The sequence below is a fragment of the Staurois parvus genome, unplaced genomic scaffold (assembly GCF_062004578.1).
Source record: "Staurois parvus isolate SC_StPar_1 unplaced genomic scaffold, SC_StPar_1.0 ptg000652l, whole genome shotgun sequence".
Classification (NCBI taxonomy): Eukaryota; Metazoa; Chordata; class Amphibia; order Anura; family Ranidae; genus Staurois; species Staurois parvus.
The window spans coordinates 3,044,613-3,055,477 of NW_028318448.1; the positions used below are offsets into that span (position 1 = coordinate 3,044,613).

At 41.8% G+C, this 10,865-nt stretch overlaps 1 pseudogene; it reads left to right on the plus strand.

Annotated features, from left to right (window-relative positions):
• Nucleotides 1-7,746: 7,746 nt before the first annotated feature.
• Nucleotides 7,747-8,691, plus strand: LOC149448876 (protein IMPACT pseudogene; annotated as a pseudogene).
• Nucleotides 8,692-10,865: the final 2,174 nt, after the last annotated feature.

Consider the following 10,865-nt stretch of genomic DNA (forward strand, 5'->3'; position numbering starts at 1 on the left):
TATTGCCTGGTTGAATTTAATTAATTAGAGCATTTGGAGACAAGCTATTTACACTAGCCATCACTGAATGCAAAACAAAGACATTTACATCAACTAGTCAAATTAGAGGGGAACTGCAGTTTAAAATCAAATGAATGTTTGGTTGTGATTGATGTGTATGTGGGTATTTTTATAATCACAGAGATTGTCCTATTTAGCATTTTGTTAAAGGTTTGTGTATCAGTACTTCTTGGAGTAAGAGGAAGGGAGCATGCCAAACATTTGTCCTGGAAATGTAAAGATGCAAAACAAAAGTATCACAGACGGTACTCAGTTGTTTTTTTTGTTAGCAAACTAATATGGCTGTAATCATCTCAATCATGAGAGCACCTCACTCACTGCCCTTGAGATTGCCAATCACTTCAAAAACAAAATTGACACAATTCGCAAGGACATTGCCGCAACTCACACGCCCTCTCAACCCGTCCCCTCTCACACAGCTACCCCCTTATCCCCCCTCCCCCTCGACATAACCCGCAGGGACTTCATCACTGCTCAAACTCTCTCCAACCCCCTTCACCCTCACTCAGCTACCCCCTCATCACCCCTCTCCCACAGCCCCACCACTGCTCTGACCTCCTCTTCCACCCCACCCTACATTCCTCATACTGAAGCTCCCCCAACACTCCACACCTTTGACCTTACTACCATCGAGGAAGTCTCCAAGATCCTCTCTGATGCCCGCCTCACCACCTGCCCCCTCGACCCTATCCCCTCACAACTCCTACGACCTTCCTCCTCCTCCATCCTACGCTCCCTCACCCACATCTTCAATCTCTCCCTCTCCTCAGGCACTTTCCCCTCCCCTCTGAAACATGCACACATCACCCCCATACTTAAAAAGCCCTCCCTGGACCCCAACGACCCGAACAACCTCAGACCCATCTCCCTGCTCCCATTTACATCTAAACTCCTCGAGCGCCTAGTCTACACCCGCCTATGCTCTCACCTCAACGACAACAACCTCCTCGATCCCCTACAGTCCGGCTTCCGTCCCCTACACTCCACCGAAACTGCCTTACTCAAACTCTCCAACGACCTGCTAACCGCCAAAGCTAATGGCCACTATTCAGTGCTCCTACTCCTTGACCTCTCTGCGGCCTTCGACACAGTCGACCACCCCCTTCTCCTCAAAAAACTACACTCCCTCGGCCTCAGAGATTCTGTTCTCTCCTGGCTCTCATCCTACCTGTCACAACGCTCCTTCAGCGTTACCTATAATGCTACCACCTCCCCCTCACTCCCCCTCTCTGTTGGGGTCCCTCAAGGCTCTGTCCTCGGGCCCCTTCTCTTCTCCATCTATACCTCCTCCCTTGGCCAACTCATACACTCTCACGGCTTCAACTACCACCTCTATGCCGACGACACACAAATCTATCTCTCAACCCCCCACCTCACCCCCTTGGTCTCAGCCCGAATCACACACCTACTGAGCGACATATCAGACTGGATGTCGCTCCACTTCCTTAAATTGAACCTCTCCAAAACCGAGTTTCTTGTCTTCCCCCCAGCCCGGACACCACCCCCCATTGATTTCTCCATCACATCCAACAACGCTACCATCAAACCCGCCCTGCAGGCCAGAGTACTGGGTGTCATTCTGGACTCCAACCTATCCTTCCAGCCCCAAGTCCAATCTTTAACAAACTCGTGCAGACTCCACCTCCGCAACATCGCCAAAATCCGCACGTTCCTAACCCCAGAAACCACTAAACAGCTCATCCACTCCCTCATCATATCACGACTCGACTACTGCAACTCCCTCCTCACTGGCCTGCCTCGCCGCTGGCTATCCCCTCTTCAGTCCATCCTGAACACGGCTGCCAGACTCATTCACCTTTCCAACCGCACTGTCTCCGCCACCCCCCTCTGCCAATCCCTCCACTGGCTTCCGATTGCGCAACGGATCAAATTCAAAATCCTAACGCTGACGTACAAAGCTGTCCACCATACTGCCCCGAACTACATCACTGACCTAATATCCAAGTACCGCCCAGCACGCACACTCCGCTCCTCACAAGACCTCCTTCTCTCTAGTTCCCTGGTCTCCTCCTCCCATGCCCGCCTCCAGGACTTCTCCAGGGTGTCACCCATCCTCTGGAACTCCCTGCCCCAACCCATCAGATTATCACCTACTCTCCTCTCCTTTAGGCGCACCCTGAAAACCCATCTCTTCAGGGAAGCCTACCCCACCCCCTGCTAACTTGCCGACCTCCTCCACTCTTCCTACCACTCCATCCCCCACAGCTATCTCCTCCTGTGCCACCACCCCCTCCCTCCTAGATTGTAAGCTCGAAAGAGCAGGGCCCTTGATCCCCTCATGTTTTGCATTGTATTGGTATTGTTCTGTCACATGTTCTGTCTCCCTTTTGTAATGTACAGCGCTGAGCGAACTATTGGCGCTTTATAAATACTGTATAATAATAATAATAATAATAATGGAAGGTAATGTGATAAACATTACTATCAAATTCATAATTCGGCACTTATATTATATCAATGGCAAGCTTGCAAAATATATAATGGTTTTCATGATTAATCATAATTAATATTAAAACGTGTGAATGGCCTTGAACCTTGAAGGACTCTAGAATGTCAGGAGTGTACCAAAATAGAATAAGTATGCAATAATATATTCTAATAGTATCTGTGTGTATTTATTTTGTTTTATAAGTTGGTAATATTGTTACATACGTAGATTTTTGGTTATACAACTTATTGAGATATTATGTTGTAAAGATACATTCTTAGTTTATATTAACATTTAAATAGAGAAACTTATCACATGAGCAGGCTGATGCAATATCACCAGCTTAGGGTCATTACATATGGGTCTGTCAATCAAAAGACCATATATTTAGTGTCCCCTCCCTTCAATGAAATTACTCTGCTATGCAGTATTGTTTGTCATAAAAGGTTCTAAGATAACGAATTATGACGGTTACAAGTATCATAAAAAGGCATCCTAGGAGATGCTGGAGCGCTCTCTCACACACACACACACAGACACACGTCTGTCCATTCACACAGACACTCACAGGCAAATACAGTATCGTTCACATTCTGAGAAGCTGGAACAGGTGCATTCTTTAGGGCAAGAACTCGTCACTTGGTCAGACTCAGCTGCATTGAACAAGACAAGAGCACATGAAGGACAATCAGCCATGAAAATCATGGTGACACATCTTTATAACTTCAGTTTTTGATATTTCTGTTTTACCTACACAGAACTGTTCCTGATACACTTTACATTGTTATTTTAGGCCATTGTGTGATAAAATAAAATCACACTTTATTTTTTACTTCGCTGGCTCTTTAATTATTTGCAAAAGCGCCTAAAGAAGTATTATATGTGTCTCATAAAATTCTACATAATGACCATGTCAAAAGCTTGTCCTGGAAATGTAAAAGGTAGTACAAAAAAAAGTATTACAGACAGTACTCAGTTGTTTTTGTTGCAAGTGAACTATTATGGCTGCAATCACCACAGTCATTATGAAAGGTACTGCATATAGCTGCATGAAGAACCAGTTAACCAAAATGATCACACAAAATGAAATGCAAGTGAATAGTGACATTCTTTTTCTCTCAGGATGCTACAGACGAATCTTGTACCATATGGCCTCCGGATAAAAAATACTTGTGTAACTACTCCGAAAGTGGTACTAAACCGTAATGGGGTTTTTTGTTTAATTTTAATGCATTTTATGCATTAAGGAAAAAAAAGCCTTCTGTGTAATAGAATCCCACCCTGCCCCCCCTGATCCCATTCCCGATCCAGCAAAGTGCACGAATGCCAAGGCTCTCCTGGTTCTGTCTCTCTTCACTGGGCAGATTGATAGCAGAAATGAAATGTTGTAACAAAAGAGTTGGGGGGGGTGGAGCCAAGCCACCCATTCTGTGTCAATAAAAACAACCAAGCAACTTCCTATAGTGGCACTTGCCGAAGAGGAGGAGCCAGGAGCACAGGCGGGGGGGCCACAGAAGAAGAGGATCAGGGATGCTCTGTGCAAAACCATTGCACAGAGCAGGTAAGTATGACATGTTTCTTCTTTTATTAGAAAAAACCTTTAATATAACTTTAACACAACATATGCAGCAGGGCATTGCAAACATACTAGTGAGAGACACTCATGCACGCAGTATGATAAAAAGGATTACAATTAGGAATTACAATTAGGAAACAAAAGCAGTTAGTTTTGAATTCCTAATAGCACTGGATCTTAACAACACAAACCAAGCAAAAAAAGAAATGGAAGCTGTACAAAGGTGACTGCAAAAACTTAGCATCAGTAAGAGGCAGGCAACATTGTAGAAACTATACCAAGAAATTACTCTTGGGATACAACTCAAAGAGCATAAAACTAACACAACATATACAGTACTTCCTGCTATCAGTGACCTGACATCTAAGGGAGATTTTCAAATGTAGCTATAACAGAGGAACATGTAATCATCAATTTATCAGATTCAAAACTTTTAGAACCAGAAATGATAGTTTCCTCCAAAGACCCCAAACTCTTCCTGAGCACCCATCAAATTGGATCCTATACAATTAATGTCAGATAGGGAGGAATTCTTTAGTAAACTGAGACTCAAGGAATTTTAATAGAAACTAAAAGCAACCCCTCAACAATAGAATGTGACAAGAAGAAAAAAGAAGAGCTATTAACAGCTTAATACTGTTACATCCCTGATATCCAACAAGCAAAAGAAAATTTTATACAACCTTTCACCATTGGAGGGACAGGCTATACAGGAGTTACTCAACAAATAAGGCCATCACCATTAAACCAGTGAGTAAAGGAAGTGCAGTTGTTGTGATTGATACAAACAAGGGCAAGAGGGCTAGAGAGATGAAAGATGATATTTATTATAAAAAAAAGGATTATGGTTCGACCCATGATTTTTCTCTCAACTAAAAGGTCTAATTAAAAAGAATACTACCAACCCACCTACATTCAGGATTTAACAGTGCTATTTTATATAATGCAGAAACAAGGAACTTCTATATTCAGCCCAAAATCCAGAAGCCTGGAAATCTTGGCAAAGCCATCAAGGCAGGTATGAATAAACCAATTGAACAAATCTTAGGCCTTGTAAATCATATGCTAAAACCATTATTCAGGAATACTGCTAGTTTCCTGTAAGATACAACTGATTTCCTGAACAAGCTCCACAATGGACAGCAACTACTACTAAAACAATTCTAGTGACTATGAATGTAGAATTTCTGTACAGCAACATCCCTCACAAAGATGGAATTGCTACATGTCACATATTACTATGTCACAGATATTGCATAGCTTGTTGAATTCATTCTAACACACAACTATTCAAAAACAAAAGCCATCTACTTACTATAGCTATATTGATGATATTTTTGTCAAATGGACAGAAGGTAAAAAAATCAAAACAAAATTTTACTTATTGCTTATTCATTTTCACTCATCCTTCAAACTAAAACTTGACTATTTAAGCACACATGTGAACTTCCTAAACACCACAGTATCCATCAGGAATGACAAACTGCACATCACAATATACAGAAAACCCACTGTCCTACACAGCTATCTCCACAGTTCTAGTATTCACACCCCTTACACCAAACAAACCATCATAGGCAGCCAGGCTACTTAATTCTACCGCATGTGTTCCAACCTAGAAGACAAAAATAAACATCTCAGAATACTAGCAGAATACTTCCATATGAAAAGTTACAAGAACAAAACCATTAGTACTAACATAAACTCAAAAACTTGGAAACCAAAAGAGAACATCACCTGCAATATAAATAAACAAAAACCCCAAATAACTATGTACCTCATACTATCAACTACCTGCCCAGCAGCACTAGAAGGGATAAAAAAATAATCAAAGACCTGCAGACCATCAGAGGATGAAAGTCTGAAAAAAATATTCCAACAACTTCCAATGATGGCCTTCATGCAACAACCCGAGCTCAGACATAAAGTTTTCAGCAGGGAACTTCATTCTGATTAAAGGGACTTAAACAATTTGACATGTAGAATTCATTTTGTTACGAATCGAAATTTGGACATTTTTCATTATTCGGGAATTTGGGTGTTCCTGAATAGAAATTAATTAAAACTAATCCGAAATAAATTATAACAAAGCAACCAAATTAATTTGTTTAATTTTGATGTTTGAAGCATCAAATAACGAATTATCCAAATTGATTCATGAATAGCTGGTTGTTAAAGCAGAGTTCTACTCAAAAGTGGAAGCTGCACTTGTTTGTCTCCTCCCCCCCTCCACTTCCATATTTGGCACCTTTGAATGGTTTTGAAAGGTTTTGAAAACCTTTGGTTTTGAAAGGTACCCGCTCCCACTTCCAGCTCAGTTTGCTGCGGCAAACTGAGCCAAAAGTTCATCTCTCTCCTTTCTTCACAGGTCCCAGAAGACTGCTGGACCAATCAGAAGTCGCAGCCTCGGCTCTGAGGAAGAGGGTTTCCATTGAAACTCGTCAGTATTTCTTTGGCCCTTGGATGACACTTCTTTTATGTCGGGACCGTTGGTGCCATATGGCGCATATTTCCAGTGATTGCAATTTGTCATGCTATTTGTCACTTCTTGTTTGTGAGTATATTTTAACTTTCATTCAATAAATTGTTATCTGTAATAATGTGCTAAGCCAGTGCGCTCTTGTTACATTTTTTCCTGCAGTTACTCCTGAATTTCCCCTGTTGTACATGGGAGCATCAAGGCTTGGCTTATCCGCTTGAAATTTTGCATTTATTTGGGTTCCACCATACCTCCCTGTCTTCAGCCCTTTACACTCATGTGCAGGAGCTTTTGGTTTATTTCATGCTGGATATATTAGCCTGGGATAGTCCATGTGCTGGTACACATGCACAAGCATTAGCTGCACGGGAATGAGCATGACCTGAAAAAGAATTAGCATTAACTGTAGAAGAATTAGCATTATCTGCACTAGTTTCTTGACAGCGTCATTGAAGTTAATTGTTGGTATTTAGAATTTATTACATATTTATCAAATTTGAATCACAACAGCAATGGGGATGTGAAGCACTAACATACAAGATCCAAGTGCTGAACATCAGGATTGAGGGGGCCACTTGCACTCTGCTGCTAGAGTCACACTGTATAAAGTGATAATAGAATGCCAGAAAACCAGTGCTAGGGTGACCATGGCTTGGAATGATGATGAATAGTGATGATAATTCAATTCCGTAAAGGGTATACTTAATAATATCCCTGCTTCAATTCCATAAAAGGTATGCTATATTACATGAAAATTGGGTACAATGTAGCCAGAATAGTTCCGGATGCAGCGGTGTAGGCCAGGCACAACTGGAAGAATGTCCGCTCACCTGTGTCCCCAGGCTGGGAGTGGTGTAAACTCAGATGGCTAACCCAGCCGGGGACCACGGCACACCAGAAGGGACGTCACACCACTGGAGTGGAAGCGGAAGTCAGGCACTGGATGTGGGCCACAAGCTGGAGCTGGTAACCAGGTAAGTCCAGCTCAGGTGCAGCACATGATATGCAGACATCTCTTGTTAGAGAACTCCTTAGCCCCAAAAGATTACCAGAAGGAGCTCCCCACCTTGTTGGTGCATTTAGCAACCTAGGATGCAGGACTGTGCCTGGAAGAGGCTGAACCCAGACAGACTTAGAATCAGTTGACAGGTGTGACGAAATGCATAGGTTCACCCTGCTGTGATGTCATCACATAACCAGAAGTCTGCTGGAGGCCATCTTCCTTACTGGCCAGATTGTTTATATATACACGCCATTGCAATCTTTTTATATATTGATGAGATTGAAGCGTTATCTTCCATCTATGGAGATGATTCATGTGTAATCAAAGAAACTGCAAGAATATTTTGCATAAAAATTTCCAACTCACTTGATAAACAAGAATGGACGTTTTGCTTGCAGGTAATTGTACTGCCAGAATACCCAGCTACCGTACCACCTCTTTATCAGCTAAATGCTCCATGGCTCAGGGGTGAAGATTGAATGACATTGTCAAATTATCTTGAAGACATTTTCCAGCAAAATCTTGGTGACAGCATTCTTTATCAGTGGATGGAGAAGATCAGAGAATTCTTGATGGAGAAATATAAGACTTCTGATCCAGGTCCAACATTGAAAGTTGCAACAGACGAAACCGAGGCTGATGATGATGATGAGATTGCCTCAAGTTCTGAACTATTAAATGACTTGTTTGCTAACTCAGCTGTCATTGGACATTTAGATGCTTTTGAAGACGCTGAAAGAGAGGTTCCAGCGATAGCCATGGTGAACCAATAAGTGACAGAAGAAGTACGTTCCAGGCACATTTAGTTCCAATGACAAGCCCTGCTCGGGTGAAACAAATATTGAACAAACTTTATGAAAAACAAAAAAATTGCAAGTGTGACTCACAACTTATATTCATTCAGAATATACTCCAAAAAGACAAACAACTTTAATCAAAACTGTGAGAATGATGGAGAAACAGCTGCTGGTAAACGTCTTCTACATCTTATGCAGATTTTAGATGTGAAAGATGTAATGGTGGTAGTATCACGTTTGTATGGAGGCTTTCTTCTTGGACCTGATCGCTTCAAGCCTATAAATAACTGTGCACAAAATATACTAGTGGAACATAACTACTCTTGATCTGCAACTTGACAAAGCACATGCAAGCAAAATGTGTTGTTCTAGATACCAGCTCCAGCTTGCGGTCCACGTCCAGTGCCTGACTTCCGCTTCCCCTCTGGTGGTATGACATCCCTTCTGATGCGCCATGGTCCCCTGCCGAGTTAGCCATCTGAGTCCACACTGCTCACGTCCTGGGGACACAGGTGAGCGGACATTCTTCCAGTCATGCCTGACCCACACCGCTGCATCGAGAACTATTCTGGTTACTTTGCACCCAATTTTCACGTAATAAAACATACCTTTTACAGAACTGAAGTAGGGTTATTATTAAGTATACCCTTTATAAAATTGAATTATGATCACTATTCATCATCATTCCAAGCCACGGGTCGCCCTGGATGTGAAGCATTACCTAATGTCTGTGTATTTTGGTTATAGTTTCAGACACTGGTTTGGTATGGTTTATTCTTAAAAGTGTAGCAGCACTTTTTTTTTAATACTTGTATTTTCAATTAAATTTTTTTCCTCACAATTTTTTTAAACAGAGGTAGATAGCTTTGTGGCACAGTGCACATGTGGTTTACACTGATAAGAACAGTTGTGAGGTGCAAGTGTGACTTGCAAAACAAAAGAAGCGTGTAAAAATTAGAGCACTCCTCTTTACCAACAAACAACAATTAGTCCATGGATAAACACAGACAAGAGTCTGTCTTATAGCAGCAATTGCTGCAATAGTGGATGAATGGTAGAGGAGTGGATGAAGGGATGGATGATGGATGAATGAACGGTGGATGGATGAACGGATGGATGGATGGAAGGAAGGAACATGGTTAATTTCTGCACCTCCCTTGAGATCTGAGCAGGATCACCTCATAAAGCAGAAATTAGCAAAAAGCAGGGTGCTGAGGTTAATACCAAGCGAAAAACACCTTTATTAATAACAGCACACCTACATGTCAGAAATCACCAATCCACCAGTGGATGATGACACTAGATTCGATTAGCTGAAGATACACAGAGGTAATAAATGGCCACCAAACATGCAGCAGCAGGGGCTCCAATGAGCCAGCAGATAGTGTGGATAAAAAGAGCTGGTGGTATCTACAGCCACACTGTGAGGATGTCAGAATCCTTAGGTGATGTCAGGAGGGGCAGGAATGATGTGTTTCAAGGGTCTCAACCCTCTTTTTCATAGGGAACGCCTGTAGCTATTAGCTTAAATAATCTGTGGGGCAGGCAAGGAAGGTGGAGGGAGGGGGGAAGTCACGGAGACCGAGCTGCTGCATTCTTGGCAATGTCACAATAAAACAATACACAGGCACATTATGGTAGGCAATCCACAAAGTGTACACAGAGAGGTATGCATGAAGTGATAACATTTGTACACCACAAAACTAGAAAGTGCTGTATCGACAAATGAAAAAATAGAACAGATAAAATGACATATATTTAAAAAAATATTAATAAAACTGTGATATATTAAGTAACTATCTGTCAATATATGGAGATGAAAGCGTACCGAGGAACCTGTTAAGTATGGAGACTATACAGGATACTTAAAAATAGTCATACTGCATAATCTGAAAAAAGAAGGAGAGGAGGAGAAAAGGAACAACGGGGAAAAACAGAAGAAAAAAATAATTCCACCAAAATGCATGTGAAACATGCATTGAGGCTAAATAACTAATAAAGTTAGCAAGAACAAAAATGCAGTAATACAATATGACCGCAATAGGAATAAAAAGAGAGGGGGTATTAGGGACCATTGGCAGAAGGAAAATAACATAAAAAATGTAAAAAATATTTAAAAGCACCTTTTTATGAAAAGTAATACATAAATACAGAGAATTACAGAATGGTCAACACCTCCAACTCCTCATTCAGACCCGCTGGTGACAAAGTATTAAGATGGTATATCCAAAACGTTTCCTTGCAGCAGAGAGTATGAAACCTCTCTGCCGCAGAATCACAGGGGGGATCTACTCAAGAAGCCAAACATGAAGACCTTCCATGCAGCCATTGTCTTAATGTGGACTTAATGTGTCGGGGGACTCTATGTTCCGTGTTGCCCTCTTCAATCATGCTGCTGTGCTCGCCAAATCATGTTTGGACCGTCTAAACTGTCCAGCCCACATAGAGGAGGCTGCAGGGACAGGAGAGGCAATAAACTACATGGTCCAAGGAGCAAGAGA